Source organism: Peromyscus californicus, unplaced genomic scaffold, assembly GCF_007827085.1.
Source record: "Peromyscus californicus insignis strain IS unplaced genomic scaffold, ASM782708v3 Scaffold_9__1_contigs__length_137607984, whole genome shotgun sequence".
Classification (NCBI taxonomy): Eukaryota; Metazoa; Chordata; class Mammalia; order Rodentia; family Cricetidae; genus Peromyscus; species Peromyscus californicus.
Genome location: NW_026294617.1, coordinates 66,546,303 through 66,559,519, shown reverse-complemented (window position 1 = coordinate 66,559,519; position 13,217 = coordinate 66,546,303). Strand labels below are relative to the sequence as shown.

At 39.8% G+C, this 13,217-nt stretch overlaps 1 pseudogene; it reads right to left on the bottom strand.

The window, feature by feature from the left end:
- Positions 1-2,550: 2,550 nt before the first annotated feature.
- Positions 2,551-4,959, bottom strand: LOC128106597 (C-terminal-binding protein 2-like; annotated as a pseudogene).
- Positions 4,960-13,217: the final 8,258 nt, after the last annotated feature.

The window sequence follows — 13,217 nt, the reverse complement described above, 5'->3', positions numbered from 1 at the left end:
CTCAACCCTGAATGGGATGTCTATATCATATCCCTCCACTCAAGGCTCAAAGATATTTGAGGAAGAGGGGTGGAAAAATTATAAGAGCCAGAGGTGATAGATGACTTCAAGGAAACAGTGTTTTCTAGTCCCAACAAGGCAGATGTACATATGAACTCCTAAGAGACTGTGACAGCGTGCACAAGGCCTGAATCAGAAGGGATAGTGGGCTTAAAGTTCCACCCCCATCAGAGGCGCTATTGGCATTTGATGGCTTCTGAGGGAAGGAGTCAGTTTTCTTCACTTCACTGGTGTGAAAACCAGCGTATTGACCACACTCCAGGGCAAGTCCCATGCCCAGGACCCAGTGATTTGCAGAGAGGGAGCGAGAGAGAGAATATGAATTTGGTTGGGTAGGGAGAAGGAGGTGGGGAAGGATCTAGGAAGAGTTGGAAGGATGAATATACTCCAAATGCAGGGCAAGAAATTATCAAAAGAATTAGTAAAAATGTTATTTAAAAAAGAAAAGAAGAGGGCTGGAGAGATGGCTCAGTGGTTAAGAGCACTGGCTGCTCTTCCAGAGGTCCTGAGTTCAATTCCCAGCAACCACATGGTGGCTCACAACCATCTGTAATGCGATCTGGTGCCCTCTCCTGGCCTGCAGGGACACATGCAGAGAGGAAATTGTATACATAATAAATAAATAAATAAATCTTTTAAAAAAAAAAAAGAAAAGAAGAAGGAAAGAAAGAAAGAAGGAAAAAAAGAAAGAAAGAAAGAAAGAAAGAAAGAAAGAAAGAAAGAAAGAAGGAAAGAAAGAAGGAAAGAAAGAAGGAAAGAAAGAAGGAAAGAAAGAGAAAGAAAGCTGAACAAGCCGTGCAGGACAAGCAGGAAGTAGTATTCTCCATGGTCTGTACTTCAGTTCCTGCCTCCAGGTTCCTGCCTTGGCTTCCCTCAATGGTGGACTATCACCTGTAAGCCAAATAACCCTTTCCTCCCCAAGGTGCCCGTTGGTTATGGTGCTTATCACAGTCTCTTTACTGATGAGACTGCATTTTCGAAGTCACCCACTGTTGTTCTGTTGGATTAATCTACGGTTTTACATGTGGTATTTGTTTCATGAAACAGTGCTCCCATGTTAGTACATAGACATTTGAAGTATTTATTTAGTTTTATTTATTTGTCAGTGTGTGCCACAACCTGTGCGGAGATCAGGAGACAACTCTTAGGAGTTTGATTCTTTCCTGTCATTCTATGGGATCAAATGATGGAACTCAGGTCTTGAGACCTGCAGTCATGCTTTTCTACCCCTGAGCCACCTAGCAGGTTCTATGTGTTTAAAACTGTGATATTTTCTTGATGTATTTTTTCCTTAATCAGCTTGAAGTGACTTTACCTTTTCTGACTAGTCTTGGCTTGAAGTCTGTTTTGTCAATGAGAACTTCTTGCTCCCTGGCTCCACTTACTTGGAATATCTCTCTGTCTTCACGCTAAAGTGGTGTCTGCTTTAGATGGTGAGATGCATTTCTGAGAGACAACTAATAGACATGTCTTGTTTTTTTATTCCACTCAACCAGCCTGTGGATTCTTTTTTTTAAAACAGAAATGTCAGTTACTCTTTATTTAAAACTGCATTGAATGTGAAATGTCCACCTTTACAGTAACAAATGCAGTGATGATGATAACTCACTAAAACAAAACATCCTTCTGATAGCCATCGCCTTTCTGTTTGGGGCAATTTGAAGTTTTTCTTCTGTCACAGAAACAATAATGTACCTTTACAAAGGCTCAAAATAGGCCATCTTTTTATTGAAAAGAAACTATTCTTTTTTAAAAATATTTTTAAAATTTATTTTATGTCTGAGTGCTGTAGCTGCATGTACACCTGCTGCCAGAAGAGGGCATCAGATCCCACTACAGACTACTGTGAGCCACCGTGTGGTTGCTGGGAATTGAACTCGGGACCTCTGGAAGTGCAGAGACTCTCTTAACTGCTGAGCCATCTCTCCAGCCCCCCAAAATAGGCCATCTTTTTAAACAAAGGCAATGACTCACAAAAGACTGTGAATAGAGCACGTAACTAGCTGATAATAATCCAATAAGATTTATTAAAATCAGTCACATCAATAATACCTCTGAAATGCTCTTGTATGAAATACCAAATGAAGAAAAGAATTTATCAATGTCTAAAAAAGTGAGTTTGTTTGTAGACAATCTGGCAAGTTACCATAAAAAGAGTTTTCCATGACATAAGGAAAAATGTAACATTATTCTTCTTGAACCCTTCTCGTTCAAGCCTGGCCACTCAATAAAATAGCCAAGGATCTGAAACTGAATATATATATATATATTTGAGTACAGTGTATGAAACTTCATACTTTTTTCTTTTCCCTTCTCCCCCTCCCTATCATCAGGAGGTTTTCCTGAACTCACAACCAGCTGCTTCCTTTGTGTGCTGCTCAGATGTGAGAGACACCTCTCTGTGTAGGAGCTCTTAGTTCATCTGTTTTCTACTCTCTCTTGATCCCAAACTTACATGCATTCTTGCATACATTCTTCCAGAATTCTCTGCTATTGCTCATTGGGGTGTTCTCAGTTGTATTTTGTGGGCTGTTTGGGAGAGGGAGCTTGGGAAGGGTATGCTACTGAGTCACTGGAACCCATGGCTGCAGGAAGTGAGGTGTGTGTGGCACTGGATGAGCTCGGTATGAACTGCTTGCTGGTCTATGACTGGCCAAGGGGCTGAAGTAACCAAGAGTTCTTTGTCAACACAGTTTGGTAAGCTTTCTGGGATGTGACCTGTAATTGCTCCGTGGATCTCAGTGGCAGCTGCCTCTCTCATCCCTAGAGACGCTTGTTCACTGTACCAAGACATTTGTGGCATCAGATGAGGTTTGGTGCATCTTTCAACTGACCCTGAGTGAAGCTCTTCACGCACATGGAGAGCTGCCCCTAGTAATCTTCCTTCTTTGAAGGCCTGAGCTAAGGCTTTCTCATCCACCAGGCCACTTGTTCATGAGGAATACTTTGCCTTGTCTGCTTGATAGTGAAGTCGCTGCTGTGGTTATGCTTCTTCAGAATGCAGTGTAAGGAGATGCAGTCACTCTGATACATACAGCAGGTCCTGTGAGTTGTAGACCTTGCACACACTCAGGGACCACCCTATCCTATCCTGCAAGTAGGGGTCAAAAATATGGCTCGGAATCCAAAGGCCTTGGCTCGAACAGCAAGTGCCTGCCTGGTGTAACCAGAGCCAGTGAGGTCCAGTGTCTCACCATGGATGGAGCCACTACTGGGACCACCTTACTTCCTTTTCCTCCAGCCTATGTCTTTTGATTGGGAACCGATGATTGAGAATATTAGTGTTTAGAAGTTATTGAAAATTGTAGTTACTGACTTTTAAAAAATTTTGTAGTGTTTGTGTTGTTGTATTTTTCATTTGTTAATTATTATTTTGTTTTTTAAATGTTTCATGACTGCATATTAAGTATACATATTGATGGGTTTCATTATGACATTTTCACACTCGTGCAGAGTATTTAGTTCCTACGCAGACCTTGTTAATGCTCTTTTCCCATTACACTTCTGCTCCTGCACTAGTCCCTATTCCACTTTCATGTCTTTTATTTTTATTTTCATTTGTATAAAATACAAATCAGTGAATTGCATTGGGGTCACATAAAGGAGGATGGGTGGGAATTTATTTTTTGAAGCAAGGGTACCTTACCAGCATTACATTAATGAAAAGATGTCTCTTCTCCTATCAACCCTTGATGGCATCTAGATCCTCAGGAGGGCTAAGACCCAGTTAGCCCTCACACTCCATGACAGGCTGTTGACTGCTATGAGTTCCAGAGCTCAATAGCCACATCATACCTGAAAGTCAGCGTTCCAAAGTATTCCTCCTCTTCTTATGGGCTTAAATTCTTTCTGATTCTTAAGATCTTTCTGATTGTTAGTGATAGTCCTGAGTCTTGGAGGGGGTGACGCAGATGTTCCATTTCTTTCTGAGCTTGCAACAATCCCTTATACTGAGTACTTTGACCAGTTCTGAGTCTCTGAAATTGCCACTGCATAATGAAGCTTCTCCGATGAAAGTTAACATTAGCAGGAATCCCTGGGCACAAATATAGTTACTGAGAAGGTAATTTGATAGCACCTCATGTCCACTTAGCAAAACAACCACAGTAGCTTCCCCTCAAAGTCTGATGACCTCTGCAGCCACTGGATTCACATAAAACATTGGTTACCCCCATGAACAGACTGTCTAGCTGGTCCGTATTATAGCACACAGGGTCCACAGCTGAGTTGATGGTGATTCTTCCCCCGCAGCCTGCGTGGAACCAGCTGGCACTGTGAAGGGCTGGCAAGCAGAGTGGAGGTTTCCGGCTCAGTTCCAGCTTGAGCTCTCCATGTCTTACAACCAAGGCATGCGACGCCACCAGCAGCAGGATGCCATCACCAGAATTATCTAGTTCTGGTGGGCCACCCGCAGTGGTGGCAATTTGCCTGTGTTATTTGGGGGAAAGGTTTAGGAGCCTCCTGACCTATAACTCATTGAAGAATAACCCACCTCTGGCACTGGAATTTTTGTTTACAGTTTTTGGCTATTGAGAGCAGCTTTATTCACTTACGTGAAGTACCTCTGTTTGAACTTAATTTTTTTTTATTACTTACTATGTATCATTTCTTTACAGCTTTTTCATACAACACTAGTTTTGATTGCCATCCCCCAATCTCCCCACCCCAATAATCACATGCATTCTTCGACTTTCTCCAACTGAAGACACTGTTCCCCTTCTCATGGTCCCCTTTCTACTTCCTAGGATATACACTCACTCTGTTATTTTAAAAAATGCACACATATAAAAGCTAGAAGCTAAAATCTGCACATGCAAGCAAACATGTGGTGTTTTTCTAAGTCTGAGTTACCTTACCCGATGTACTATACACTTCTAGTCCTTTTTCTGAAAACTTCATGTTTTCATTTTTTCTGTTTGGCTGAATAAAATGTCACTGTATTTTTTGCTACATTTTCATTATTCATTCATCGGTTGATGGACTTCTAAGCTAATTTCATTTTCTTGATATTGTGAATAGGGCAACATTCATTATGAATGTGCCAGTATCTCTGGGATAAGGTAAGAAATCCTTTGAGCGAGTACCCAGGAGTGATAAAACTGGGTGATAAATTAGTTCAGCTCTTAGATTTCTGAGAAAGCTCCATACTAATTTCCTTAATGTCTCTACTGGATTACTTTCCCACCAATAGAGTATAATATCTCTCCTTGCTGGGTGTGGTGGTGCACACATTTAATCTTAGCACTCAGGAGGCAGAGGCAGGTGGATCTCCAAGTTCCACACACACACACACAACCCACTGTCTCCAAAAAAAACAAAACAAACAAAAAAAAAATGAGTTCTCTTCTCTTCACATACTGGGGTCATCAAGCAAACACTTGATGACCCCAGCCATTCTGACTGGGGTAAGATGGAGCCAGTGTCATTTCAAATAGCATTTTAATGATGGCTAAAGATGGTAGTAGAATATTATTTTAAGATGTGCTACTTTTTATTTATGTTGCATTTGTTTAACTGTGTGAAGCTGTATTACTGTGCCTGTCTAAAACACTTAGTGGTCTAATAAAGAACTGGTCAATAGCAAGGCAGGAGAAAGGCTAGGCAGGGATGGCAGGCAGAGAGAATAGATAGGAGGAGAAATCTGGGAGGAAAAGGAAGAGGCAGCCAAGGAAGGAGGAGGACATCAGGAGCCAGCCACCCAGCTACACAACCAGCAAGCCACGGAGTAAGAAACAAAGAAGGGTATACAGGAATAGAAAAGGAAAAGCCCAGAGGCAAAAGATGGACAGGGTAATTTAAAGTTAAATAAAGCTGGCAAGAAATAAGCCAAGCTAAGGCTGGGCACTCATAATTAAGAATAAGCCTCCGTGTGTTATTTATTTGGGAGCTGGGTGGTGGACCCCCCAAAAGAGTAAAATACCACCACCAACAAAAGATGTTTACATTTTAAAACACCTTTATAAGCCTTTTGTGTTCTTCCTTTGAGCACTCTTGGGAACTGTCTGTCTAGTTCCATGTCCCGGTTTTAGTTGGTTGGTTGCTTTCTCGATGTTAGGGTTTGTTATTGTTGTTTTCGTTCTTTGTATGTTCTAGATACTTACCATGTTACATTTGTTTCCATTCTGTAAGATTCCTCTCCAACCAAATGATGATGTCCTTTGTTGTACAGAAATCCCTTATTTCATTCAGTGCCATTTATTCTTGGAACTGAATTTTAAAATCACTTTTAAAGGTTTATTTATTTTTATTTTCTGTGTATCAGCCATGTGCATACCTTGGGCCCACCAGCAGAGAATATCAGATCCCCTGGAACTGGAATTGCCATGTTCTGAGAGCACCACGTGGGTGCTGGGAATCAAATACAGGTCCTCCGGAAAAGCAGCCAGAGCTCCTAGGTGCTGATTCATCACTCCAGCCTCCTAAGTTGTTAGTCTTACTACTGTGCTATCAAGTTCCCATCCAGAGAGTCATTTCTTGAGCTAATGAATTCAAGTGTATTCCCCCCTTTCTCCTCCATTAGATTCAGGGTATAGAACTTGTATTGGGGTCCTTGATCCGTTCAAGTTGAGTTTTGTGTAGGGGAGAGATAAGAACTGAGTTTCATTCTAATTGTAGATATCCAGTTTGACCAGGACCACTTGTTGAAGATGCTGTCTTTTCTCCAATGTGTACGTTTTCAAAAGTCAGGTGGCAATAGGAACGTGGGCTTACACGTGAGTTCTCAATCATATTCCATCAATCAATGAGTCTGTTTTCATACCAATGCTACGCTATTTATTGCTATAACTCTGCAGCGTAACTTGATATCTGAGATTGTAATGACTACAAATTTGCTGTTGTTCAGAATTGTTTTGGAGATCCTGGGGATGTCATGTTTCCATTTGGAATTTAGGATAATTCTTTTTCAATTTCTATGAAGACTTGCATTGGAATTTTGGTGAGGATTGTGTTGAATGAGTAGATTGTTTTTAGTGGGCTGGTCATTTTTACAATTCGTGATGGTACCAATCCATGAATGGCGGAGGTCTTTCCATATTCTTATATCTTCCTCTGTTTCTTTCTTCAGTGTCCTAAAGTTTTTATTTCACAAGTCTTTTACTTCCTTGGTTAGATTTAGAGAAGATTTTTTGAGACTATTATGAATGGTATTGTTTCTCTGATTTCTTTCTCGGTATGTTTTTCTTTTGTATATAAGAAGGCTACTAATTCTTATGTTAGTTTTGAGTCTTGCTACCTTGCTAAATGTGTTTATTAGCTGTAGGAGTTTTCTGGTTGATGTCTTTAAGATCTTTTAAGGATAGAATCGAATCACCTTCAAATAAGGATATTTTAATTCTTCCTTTCCTATTTGTATCTTCTTTGCTAAACTTCTCTTATTGTTGTAGATAAAATGTCAGCACTCCAGGCCCAGAAAACACTGTGGAAAAAAGGGGGCAGGAAGAGTCTAAGAGCCAGAGGATAAGATGTCTACAGTGATGCCATGTCTCCCAGAAATGACAGGGAACCTAAATTTTAACAATATGCTGCCAAAACAATACCTGAAGAATAATAACATCAGTAGAGATGCTGTGTGGAAAGGGGAAATCTTATGGAACCCAGCCCTACAAGAGCTGCTGGCAATTAACAACCACTGAGAGACAGAATTAGCAAGTGGTCAGCCTTGAAAACAAGCATAAACATCAAGCAACACTAAGCAGACTTGGCTTGTTTTTGTTTCGGGGTGGGGGCTTGGGGGGGTGGGGTTGTTTTTTGTTTGTTTTTGGTGTGTGTGTGAGTGTGTGTGTGTGTGTGTGTGTGTGTGTGTGTGTGTGTGTGTGTGTAAAATACTGAAAACATAAGAACAAACGACACCCAAAAAGTATAGACAGAGAAAGTTTATCAAAATTTGGGCTATGTGAAGTCTCAAACCCTGGGACAAGTGGCTGAAGTGCCTACTGAACACATCAAAGCAGACCTGGCCACCAGGTTCCCCCAGCAACCTCAGTCCCGACCTGTTACCTCTACCCTGAACTCTCCAGCCCAGGGACTGGGCTGCCCTTCCCTATATAATCCAGCTATTTTGCCCCCTCCCCCTTTTTTTTTTAACCTTTGGCACCCTTGGCTACCTCACCTGGTTCCCCTCTCTCCTCTCCCCACTCTCCTCCCCTCCTCTCCTCACATGACTGAGGCAAGTCACAGGGCTGCTGTTTAAAACAACGTTTTCCTAGTAGATTTAGGTTTTACATTTTTGGTTGTGAGCCTAGCCTTTAACGGCTGAGCCATCTCTTCAGCTCGAGATCTAGATTTTAAACTAGAGTTGAATCCAAGTTACATACACAATATATTCTCAACAAGAGTTGAATCCAAGTTACATACACAATATATTCTAAACAAGTGTTGAATCCAAGTTGCGTATACAATATATTCTCAACAAGAGTTGAACTGCATACATAGTATGTTGTAGCAGGCTAAAACTAATGCAATAGAAATGAAGAAACAATACTTGTTTGTTTTCCTTCTGATTTTTTTTTCACATAAGCTATAAATGTCCCTCATAGAATTGCTTTTAATGTGTCTCAGAGGTTCTGTGTGTTGTGTTTTCATTTTCATTTAGTTCCAGAAACTTCTTATTTATATCTTGATTTCTTTTTCATTCATTAGCTAATTCTTTAATTAGCTAATTCTCAATGAGTTTGTAAAAAGAGATTTATTTGGTGTAAGTTTTACTGCATTATGATCAGATAGGATATATAGAGTTATTTCACTTTTTCTGAATTGGTTAAGATTTGTTTTGTGTCATATAATGCAGCCTGTTTTAGAAACGCTTCCATGAGCTCCTGAGTAGAGTGTCTATTCTTTGGTGTTTAGATGGAAGTCCATTTGACGTGTGATGTATTTAGTCCTGATGTTTCTATCAATATTCTTTGTCCAGATGACCTATCTCTTGGAGACAGTGGGATGTTGAAATAGCCTAGTATTAATGGGTTGAACGTTAATCTGAATATTTAATTCTAGTGGTCTGCTTTTAGGTACACCAATGTTTGGCCCATATGTGTTTAAGATTGCAATGTCCCCTTGGTCAATTATTTCCTTAATTAGAATGAAGTGTCTTTTTTTTTTTTTTCAAATCTGTCTTGATTTATTTTAGTTTGAATTCTATTTTGTCAGAAATCACAATAGTAGGGTCTGTTAGCTCGCTTGTCTCTTTTCTTTGGAACTTTTTTTTCCATTCCTTTATTTAAGATTATGCCTCTCTTTAAAGCCAAGATAAGGGTTTTTTTTATTATACAACAGAGAGATGGATTCTGTGTCTTAAACTGTTCAGCTAGCCTGTGTCTTTTGATTAAAGAGATGAGGCTATTAACATTTAATATTTTTATTGAAAGATGTGTGTAGCTGGAGAGTTTTCTCTCTGGTTCTGCCAAGCCCCGGCAGTCCGACAGCCCACTTATAAAATAAACACACACACGCTTATATTATTTAAACTGTTTGGCCTAATGGCTCAGGCTTCTAGCTATCTAGTTCTTACAACTTAAACTAATCCATTTCTATAAATCTATACCTTGCCATGTGGCTCATGGCTTACCGGCATCTTCACATACTTCTTGTCATGGCGGCGGCTGGCAGTGTCTCCCTCCACCTTCCTGTTCTCTCAGGTCTCCTCTCTGTTAGTCCCGCCTATACTTCCTGCCTGGCTACTGGCCAATCAGTGTTTTATTTATACAGAGCAATATCCACAGCAGATGTGTGTTGATTGCAGTCCTTTTCTTTTTTTCTGTTTGTGTTCTGAGTCATACTTTGTGTACAGTTTCGTTTGCTTTCTGCAGTCTTGTGAGTATGTTTTTGCCCTCATTCAGTTAGAAGTATTTCTTCCAGTATTATCTGTAGGGCTGATTTGGTGGACTTTAATTCTCTTAGAATTAAAAAAAAAAGATTTATTTATTTTTATTTTATGTGTGTAGGTATTTTGCCTGCATATGTCTCTGTACCACATGCATGCAGTACTCAGAGACAAGAAGAGGGCCTCAGATTGCCCTGGAACTAGAGTTACAGATGGTTGTGAGCAGCCACGCAGGTGCTGGGAATTGAAACTTCTCTCTAGTCCTTCTTTTAGGATTTTTATATCACAGAACATTTTCCTTTCTCCTTCAACTTTGGCACATAGTTTTGTTGAGTACAGTAGTCTAGGTTGGCATCCATGGTCTTGTAGAACTTGGAGTACATTGCCCCTGGCTTCCAAAGTTTTCACTGAGAAATCTGCTGTTATTTGATGAGTTTCCCTTTACATGTGACTTATGTTTTTTCTTTTATTCTGTATATTTATTGTTTTAACTTATAGACTGTGGTGAGTTTCATATCTGATCTTGTCTGTTTGATATTTTGTATGCTTCTTATATCTGTAAGAGTGTGTCTTTCCTTAGTTTGGGGGACTTTTCTTCTATAATCTTGCTGAAGATCTGGTCTGTGCCATTGACCTAGGTTTCTTCTTCATCTGTTCATATAATTCAAAGATTTGGTTATTTCACGGTGTCCTAAAGTTCCTGCATGTTTCTTTCTGGTTTTTATTAAAGTTTTTTTTTTTCATTCTTTGCTTGTGAGGCCTAGCTCCTCTTCTTTATCTTTGAGTCTTGATAGTATATCTTCTTAATTCATTCTGCATTCAAGACTTCCTCCTGAGTTTTCTAAATTATTGAGTTTTTCAATTCCAACTTCATTTCAATTTGAGTTCTCATTAATATTTCTGTATCATTATTAAGCTTGGTTTTCAGATCCTAGATTATCTTCATCATTTCATTCTGCCTACGTTTACATTTCTGTTTTCTCATAGATATCTGCCTGCCTCTGCCTGCTGAGTACTAGGATTAAAGACATATCTACCATGCTTGGCCTTAACAGAATTAAAAAATAAACTAAACTTACTAAATTTGTTCTTTGAAACTTTCATACCTGTTGTGGAATAATCCTTTTGTACACTGTGAAGATTTGTCTCTCGGATTCATTTAATAAAGAGCTGAATGGCCAATAGCTAGGCAGGTAGAGGTTAGACAGGACTTGCAAACAAAAAGAGAGCACAGGGAAGAAGCAAGGCAGAGTCACTAGCCAGACTCAGAGGAAGCAAGAGATGAACTTACTGTGCTGAAAAAAGATACTGCCGTGTGATAGAGTATACATAAGAAATATAGGTTAATTCAAGTTGTAAGAGCTAGTTAGTAACAAGCCAAAGCTATTGGCCGAGCATTTATAATTAATAATTAGTCTTTGTGTGGTTATTTGAGAGCTGACTGATGGGACAGAAACTCCTGCCTAAATATACCTGTATATAATACACACTGACTTCTCTTACTTGTCCTCTTTTATCTCTATCCCACTCCTAGCCAACTTTCCTCCTCCCTACAAAGTCCCTTTCCTGCATTCATATCAGGAATTTATGATCTCTAAATTTATTGAGCTCTCTTTTGTATCTTCTTTACACTCTTTGAGTTCTTTGACAGAGTTTATGATTGTTCTTTTAAGTTCTATGTCCTGGGGTTCATCTGGGTAATTCTCATTGGAGAACAGTTCTAGAGGACTGGCAGATTTGGGGAAGGGGGTCATGTTTTCTGGATCCTTTATACTGTTTTTATTTTTGTGATGAGATTTCAACATGTGGACTTCTTGTTTTGGTTGTGTGTCTGGTGTGGACACAGCACGTTGGGTTGGAGCATAGGGTGTGAGTCTTGGTTCAAGATGTACAGGCATCTGGGCTTGGAGTTTGGCTATGGTGCAGGTAAGGATGTGTTGGGTCTATTTGATTTATGGTGTCTTTTAACGGAGTGTGCAGTAATTTTTATGGATTACCTGCCAATTGTTGAGGGTATGGCATTAAAATCACTCACTATCACTGTGCTGGGGTCACTCTGTTGTTTTAGATCTAATAATGTTTCTTTTACAAATTTGGGTGTCCCTGTGCTTGGTGCATATATGCTTATTAGGATTGTAATATCTTATAGGTGGATTTTTCCTTTAATGAGTATGAAATTTCCCTACTTATCTCTTCTGAGTAGTTTTATTTTGACTTTTATTTTGTTGGAAATTAAAATACCTACTCCTTCTTCTTAGTTCCTTTTGCTTAGAATTCCATTTTCCATCTTTTTACCCTAATGCAATGCTTGCCATTGATTCTTGGAGCCAACAACAACAATAATACATCTTTTTTGGGGGGATTGAGACCACTAATACTCGGTTATTATTGAAAGACATGTATAACTTCTATCATTTTGCTGATTTTATAGTGTTTCATCAGACATCTTTTGAATACCTTGAACTCAGCTATTTTTATTTCATTTTATAACTGGGGAGGTATGTGTCACCCTTTTTTTTTTTAACTACCCAGAGGAACCTGGTGGACTCATCAGTGGATGTACCACTGACGACAATGACTGCTGTGTTCCCCTGAATCTATTAGTCACTAATAGTTCACAAATAGGTTCCCCTTGAGATACTCCTCCAATAGATGGTTGACCACTGACAGCTCCGATCTTGTGCAGGTTGCCCCAGATGCTGTGAGGTCACGATCTCAGTGGGGTATATCATGTCCTTCTCCCTATCTCCCAGCTCTTCCATCTTTCCACTCCTTCCTCTGAGATGTTTGCTGAGGCTTACAGGAGTAGTATAATGTCCCGTTTAGGACTGAGTATTCGATTGTTATTTATTCTTAGCACTTTGAGCAACAATGAGTCTCCGCAGTCACTGCCATTCATTTCAAAGAGAAGCTTCTCAGACTAGGACTGAGAGTAGCATCTGTCTGTGATTAAAAACGTAAACAGTTTGGTGCCATTTCAGTTTAGTGAAACAACAGTAGCAAGTTACCCTCTAGAATCCAAGCCCTCCTTGGCTGTATTAGTCAGGGTACTCTAAAGGAACAGAACTGATAATATATATGTAGATCAAGATAGATAGATAGATAGATAGATAGATAGATAGATAGATAGATAGACAGATAGATGATATATTAGTAGACTGGCTTATAGGATGCAATCTAGGTAGCCCAACAATGTTCCTCTCACATTGAAAGACCCAGAATCTAGTGGTGGCTCAGTCCACAAGGCTAGGTGTCTCGGCAATCCCAGTCTAGCACTGGTGTCCTGGAGCGTTGTTCAGCCTCAGCCTATGCTGTAACTCCAAAGAAGCTGGCTCTA